The sequence below is a fragment of the Pleurodeles waltl genome, chromosome 6, assembly GCF_031143425.1.
Source record: "Pleurodeles waltl isolate 20211129_DDA chromosome 6, aPleWal1.hap1.20221129, whole genome shotgun sequence".
NCBI classification, from domain to species: Eukaryota; Metazoa; Chordata; class Amphibia; order Caudata; family Salamandridae; genus Pleurodeles; species Pleurodeles waltl.
In genome coordinates, this window is record NC_090445.1 from 1,262,865,740 (window position 1) to 1,262,873,303 (window position 7,564).

Sequence of the window (7,564 nt, forward strand, 5' to 3'; positions counted from 1 at the left end):
AGCACTCATCAGTGTAGAATTACTTAAGAGGAACTTAAAACGTGAACAAAATGTAAATTTTACAGCAAGTGATATCCCTGTTAATTATTTTGCCTTCTTATAACAGCTGCTAACTATCCCTGCTTTGGAAAAAATAAAAGGCGCCTCTTACCATTTCAGTCGACCCTCTCTAAAAACCGGGGAGCTAAATTTCCCAAAACCAGCCAGGACAGATGGTAAAAGACTGGTACTGCCCCAGCAAATTCTGGGATGCCTGGTCACCCTACGCAGTAGATGGGGTTGGTTGTTTTGCCTATCCTCTGGTTTTTGTGCCTGACAGTCCTTGCTACGCAAAATTGAAAAAAGTTCATGGTAGGTGACATTCCATTTTGGCCTAGCTATCTGGCTGAAAAATCTCTGCTGTTACACCAATGGCCCTGTGATTCTGTTCACTTGAAGGCATTCTTCGTCTGAGGTGATGGTTCTTACAACTTAGCTTAGACTTCTGTTTTTTTAGAGTCTGCTACAGGGGTTACTTTTGTCTGACATCCCCGAGCTCTCGGACTTCTACCTGTTTAGCGTATATTGCTCTGTGGGTGTTGCCATGTTTTTGTCTCTGGTAGTCTGGCTTTCAGCAGACTCTGGCTGAGCAGTTATGATAGAGACAAGGAAGATAGTGTGAGATGTTAATGACCAGATCATTAATAAATATAGGCCCAGTCTTGTGTTCCTCCTCGCCCACTCCATTGTCTTTTGCCATTGCGAACTTGATATATTTTGAAAGTACTGAAGGAAGGGATTTATGGGTCTTAAGGGTGGGAAGACTTGGGCAGAAACAAATAAAATATAGGGTATGCTGAAGGCAACTAGATTGCCTTTCCCATTTGCGAGGAGGATTTGCCCTCACACAGTTAGGAGGAGGAACACAAGACCTGGGAGATATGAAAATGGCTGTCACATAATTGGGACAATCTGTGAGCACAACCCAGGTAACTGAGTGATCTGTAAAAAAAAAAACTTTTCATGAAGCATTTCGCCTGTCGAATTGAACAGCTAACATTACTGTAGCTGGGTGCTTCCCAGCCCGGCTACTCCTGCTGGCCGTAATGACGTGGGAAAAGGGTACCCCGGGGGAACCACGGACGTCATCCAGGAAGAGGAAGCCATCGGAAACCCGGAAGTCCGGGTTACCATAAACATAAAAGATTGACAACCGAGTGGCCCGCGCCAGAAGAGGAGAGCAAGACGCCAGATGAGTACGCTCGGAGGTTTTTATTTTATTTAATGCGTTTTTATATAGCGCGGACTTTACTCGAAGGTGTCAGAGCGCTTCACAATAGGCAAAGTAAAGATACAAGAGGAGAGGAATTACAAGTGAGCCTGATACAAACGCACAAAATTCCTGCCAGAGACAGAGGGAACAAGCAGCGCACAACCTGGACAACCGACGACACGGGCACAGAAGCCCTGAAAGACACACTGACTGCCACGTCCCTGGAGGTACTTCCTGCCTTCAAACTGGCTACCGGACACTTCTCCGGAGGGAGGAGGGAGCGGGAGGAGAGAAGAGGTAGGTGGGCGACTTCACAGCCGGGTAGGGAAATAGAAATAGAAGAACCTGCCACACATATAAATGGATGTGTGTTCTTTCCTTTTTGTCTTCTGTTTAATTTTTCTATTCCTCCACAATATAATCAATTAGTAGCTTCAAAGAAGAGAAGTTGCCCCTCTAACACACTGCATGTCGTTCTGAGGTGGACTGTGCTAACAACAGTTCCACTCTCACTATATTACAGGAGATATCTTAGTTTTTTTGTTTTCTCTTTCTTTGTATTTGGATTGCCCTTGTCGATACATAAAAATACTCCGACTCATGGGGAGCACGACCTTGTCGGGCAAAGCGTACACAGGATTGGTGAATACCCCAAGACCCCTCCCACCTCACCGCACTCTTCCCTTTCTAACCCCACTCCAAGACCCAAATCCCGGACTTACCTTTCCTTTTCTCTTTCCCACCTTCTACGCCGGCCGTCCAACACCACCGGATCTTCACCTGGTCAGAGACCGCAGAGGCCTTTTACGTGGGAGGACGCACCTGGGACGAAGAAGAGAAATGACATTAAGCACAAGAGCTGTTGGGACCTGGACCTACCAAACAATACAAAAAGAAACCGTTAAAGAAAATAAAATCACCTAAAAATTTCTGATATCCCCACGACCCGCTACACCCACACTTCCTACAATTACTTTTGTAGAAATTGATTCCCAATTCACCTAGGGACCTTCTGAATAAGTCATTTCTGAACTGTTTGTAAATACAACTAAGTGTTAAGCAGTGTGACTGTGAAATAACATCAAATTAAATGCGTTGGTTTCTTGCTTACACGATTATGTGCCTGAGTGTCACCAAAACATTACAGCTCGGCGCTTAGCAGTTAATATGATACAGTTAGTTAAACTACAGTACGCCGCATTTTCAAATGTATTTATTGCTCTGAGAGCTGTATGATGGTCATACTAGAGCCAATATTCTTCCAAGTCACTTCCCCTTTATAGGTTATGGCCTCCTATATGAAGATTTACTAGGTGACCACCTAACTCTACATCATTACAGACACTGTCTCTAGAGCAGAACGTTTCACCTACAAATCATTATTCTCAGCCCTGTTGGTCTAATTAGTTCAATCAAAGGAAATTAAGATTGCAACACTCGGGATACATTTGATTATCACACAAAAACCCAGGATTGGAAACTGTTTTATTTCAAACCTGTTGGTGGGGGTTAGCAGTCACGCTAATATGGAGCGGCTAGCAATCTACATTTTGTGGAAGTGAAACTTCCACTTCAATTTACAGTGTCTATTGCCATGCAGCAACTTAAATAATTAAAACCAGATGAGACCCCTAAGAAACGCTAATATAATTGTTGTGGCCACAGTGAGTACGTTTGTGAAAGGTGTTTGTACTGCTGACCGAGTTCCAGGAAATGCCCCATTGTTTCCTATTACTCAATATCTTCTCGATAATTCTTCACCTTTCTTTCTGGTTCGAAAAGATATCTCAGTGTCTGATGTCAGTACTTCCACGCAGGACGGACAGTAGTAGCGATCAGAAAACATAACCTGTTTAATAACTAAAATGTTGTTTCTTTGTGATTAGGCCCTGTGACAACAGCTTAATAAAGTCTTGCTTTACATAAGTTAGATAAGTATGCAGGTTAATTGAATAGTATGCCAAGTTACTAATGTGAAAAACTGCTTAGTAAAAAACAGGGTACAATTTCGATAGCTGCCTTGCACATAAAATGTATTTCCGTCTAGTAATATAGGTGTGCGTAGTTGCATTTGTTTTGTAATACTGCCTGGTATTCTCGTACAAAGTACCTACATTACGCGCTATACACGGTGTTAACTAAGGAATAAAAAGAAAAAGATACAAAAGGTGTTTAGCGTAACTCAAGAGTTACTTAAAGAGACTTGCAGCAACAGAAACGATGCAGAACAATCCAATTTCAGAGATCTCAGAAGACGTTTCTGTTAAAAAACAAGCCTTGTAAGTGTCAAACTAAGGCACCTCTTGACACATCAAAAATCAAGAAAATGCATTAATTGAAGTAAAGGAGCCCACCTAATAACTGAGTTCTAGACGAGCAGAAAGATCGTATTTTGCAAGTTTGCGCCGTCAAAAAGCGGCGCAAATGCGGCGCTAAAAAAGTATAAATATGGGCCTAAGGGTTTTGGTAAAAAATTCAAAAGTAAAATTATATAAAGTCAGTGCCATAAGGGCTAACATTGAATATGAATACAGAGAAGTAAAAAATCTGAAAATTAGTTTAAGTCCCAAGTGGCTACTAAATTATGTTTGCATATTAAATATGCAAAACCACAGAAACACTGTGGTGTGAGTAAATTTATAATTTCCTTAGCAAATCTGAGCACTACTAAATTCAATGTCGTATTGCCTTAGCACCATCCCACTACATGAAAAGTTATTCTTCCCACTCTATACTAATGTAGTTTGGAGATGGCAGAACAAACTGGTTACATGACAACATAAAATTATTATGAGCGAACAGCGTACAGTAAACTAGCAGAAGGTCCTTGAAACAGGTAAAGTTTCTGAGCCACAGAAGATTAATTGAGAGCAGTATGAACAATAGCAATGGAAATAAACACGAACAGATCTGCTTGACTTTTTGCTGCAGAAACATGAGGCAGGGTAATCTGCAGGGGAAAGAACAAGGGTGGAATCCATTTAGTGCATGATGAATTCTAGCTTATATTTGAGGCTTAGTTAACATTAGCCTTAAACACACTTCTACATTTCCTAAGAACCAATTTAAAAAGCTAATAGTACTATATAAAGGTGTACATGCATATTCAAACGTAAAGTCACATTCTGCAGGTTCTAAAATATTTCAGAAAAAAATGAATACACAAATATTCTTAACACTACTGGAAACCAGAGCAAAGTCGCATATGGCAGAACAAGGATGCTGTTTGTTAGGTATGCTTATTTTAAGATTTAGAGTAACACCAGCCTCACTATATAGATATCTGTGGACAACAAGACAAGAAGTAGTGCTAGTAGGTTTTTGTTTAGTTACATTAGAGGTTCCCAACTCAACCTGTTGTCAAAAAGAATCCCTAAATACCCGTATTCCTCCACCATGGTCCAGTATGATACTTTTGCAAAAAAAGTTTCTCTGTAGTGGCTTCAACCAAAATGTCATTATCTGAATTTTGTTTGGCTTATTTCAATGTTTTCCAGTAAACGTTAGTCACCAATGCAAATCACGGTCTCTCTAAAACATTTAGGGGAAGATTTACAAACATTTTGCGCTGGGTTAACATCACAAAAGTGACGCTAACCAGCGCAAAATATTTTTTTTGTAATTTCGTTTTTCCTTTCTTTGCAACTTTGCATGTGTGCTGTACTGTGCAGCATGCCTACAAAGTAGGAAAACTTTTAAAGTGTGTCTAAGCATAGTATTTTGTACGGGAAGGGTACCTTTGCAGTACAAGACCTATGCTACACTCATGCACACATTCTTGTGTTATTGCACAAAGGTATGTGCATGGCACACTGCAGCTGAAATCATCACCTTTGCTAGAGAATGGGGAGGACGGTGCTATATCTTTGTAGATATTGCGCTCTCCTGCTCCCTACTGCACTGCACTGGGTGACTGCTATAAGAGAGGTAAGGTCACTCTATACTTTTTCACACCTTTAGCCTCATTTAGTGTAAGGTTCCATTTCTAAGCCCTGATGAACACCCAAGACCTAGATAGGCTTTCCAAGGACAGAAACATGTTGGTACCTCAGAGGTATGTGAGGGCCATGGTACCCATTAAGGTCCTCTGGCTATACTCTATAGTATTTTTATCTGATCCTGAGGGTACCACCTAATAAAGGTTACTTTTGCTATCAAAGTCTTGTTAATTAAGTAATTTGTTCATGTAGCACATTAGCCTTCTCGTACAATGCAGCTATTTCAATGGCAAACACCTGGTCTCTGTTTGGCTTGGTAGAAGGTAATTCCTAACAAAATAAGTGATCCAGAGGTAACCAGCCATTTCTAATTAAAGAAGGCCACTATAACAGCAGTTGTGCATAATGTTTCCTGTAGATTTTGGGTGATACTGCACGCTATCTTGTTCTCTTGCAAAACTCCTTTTGGTCTCCATCTGTTGCCGCTTTCAGTGGACATAATGTGGATTTAGAAAACATAAAACATAAATGAATAGATGAAAAGTGTTTGAAAAGATTCCAGGAATATGTTACACTCTGCAGACCTACTAAGTAGAATCCAAATACTCCAGTAAAGTCAGTGCCTAAGTGGAAGAAAGCTTTAATTGGATGAAAAGACATATACTTGGTGGAGTAGTAGTAAAATGTTGAGCTGTTTTGTGTCTGCCTTATCATCAGCCCCAAGATGATTTTCTAAGTGTTCCAAAGGAGTGATACTTAACCTCCCTATAATATTCATAATTTCTACATATACACGGTGGTCGTTGAACTGGAGTGTCAACACTGGGGAGGGCACTTTTCTGCACAGGCCTCAATATATCTGTATTGTTTTGTTAAGTTGTGAGACAATATTATTTCGATCTCCAAGGGCTGCCAACTCATTTTGGGATTGTGCAGTAATAGTATTAAAGGTTATCAACTTGATATGTTTGCTCAAAATAATGCTAAATTGCTTTATTGAAAGCAACTCAACAGACTATCATTTGTTTATTTTTCTTTTCTACAATATTGTTAAGTCGGCTGATCTGTGAGTTAGGCGTTCATCTAACAGAGGAGCCTGGTGTTTTTTGGACTGCCTGTCCCACACCGCAGGTTGCCGATGCCCCAGGAGGAGGAGGGAATACCACAGCCGGCATCCCACGCAGCGCACTGTGTGGCGCCTTTCACCTCCAGTGGCATGGGTCATCTAACAGAGAAGTCTGGCGTTTTTGGGACTCCCTTTTCCAGACTGCAGCTTGCCGAAGCTCTAGGAGGGGCCACCACGGCCATCATCCCACACCGCATGCTATATCACCTCCCATAGCGTGGGTCATCCAACAGAGAAGCCTGGTGTTTTTGGGACTCCTTGTCCCAGACTGCAGCTTGCTGACACCCCAGGAGAAGGGGCCACCACAGCTGTCACCCCGGGTGCGCACTATGTAGCGCCTTTCATCTCTCGCAGCACAGGATGCATGTGGAACACGCCCAGGCGACTATCGGGCCTGCCTGCACCATGACGAGGCTGGGCTGGGCTCACTCTCTTTAAGATTCATCTTAGTGGACCTTGTTCTTTCTGCAAAGCACTACCCTATGACGTAAGGTGAGACTCTTGAGCTGTTTGCAGATATGGGGAAGCGTAGACTATCCAGGGCAGCCCCCACTACTTGCCCCACAGTGACAATTAATATTATGTTGGAAAGGGTGGCTGGACTCATTGCAAATAAAATTGAGTTAACAGAATGCAGACTCTCCTTGGACTATGGCACATCAATAGCCAAACCTTTAGAGAACATACCTTTAAATGCAGCAATGATGCACTTTTGTTTTCTGAGGCTGGGGCAGGCCTTTCAAAAGTGCATCTTAGTCTAACAATTGTGACGTCACCATTGACACTGTCCAAGATGATTTTGAGATAGGCACCCCGGCATCTGTTCAGTCTGCCCCAAGTCTGGTGCTCAAGAGGAAAAGGCAATCAGGGAAAGGTGTGGCAGTAAAGCAGAAACAGTAACCCTCAAAACAAAGCAATAAAGGCAAGCTCTTCGCTTGGATTCATCCTCAGCCAAAATCCCTTTCACTTGAGACTCAGGCACGTGACTCTTTGCTGCAGGACTGTTTACCTTATGCTGGTTTGTGTGAGAAATGTAGTAGTATATTAGAGGGGAAGCCAAAACCATTGCTTGACTGCTTGGACCATATAGAGAGTTTGTTGTCTAATGCACCTAATCAATCATCCTTGGAGAGTGCAAGGGTCTGTGGGAACAGACCAGCTGTAAGGGATCAAACTTTAACTGGTCACTCTATGGGGATAACTCGCAGGTTGCAAGAAACAGCCTATTTTTTAATCCTGTGGGTAACT

At 42.1% G+C, this 7,564-nt stretch overlaps 1 long non-coding RNA gene across 1 annotated transcript; it reads left to right on the top strand.

The window, feature by feature from the left end:
- Positions 1-1,030: 1,030 nt before the first annotated feature.
- On the top strand, positions 1,031-2,362 carry LOC138300797 (uncharacterized). The gene is made up of 2 exons (XR_011205009.1): positions 1,031-1,549; positions 2,041-2,362. It is a non-coding gene; the product is annotated as an uncharacterized lncRNA (long non-coding RNA).
- Positions 2,363-7,564: the final 5,202 nt, after the last annotated feature.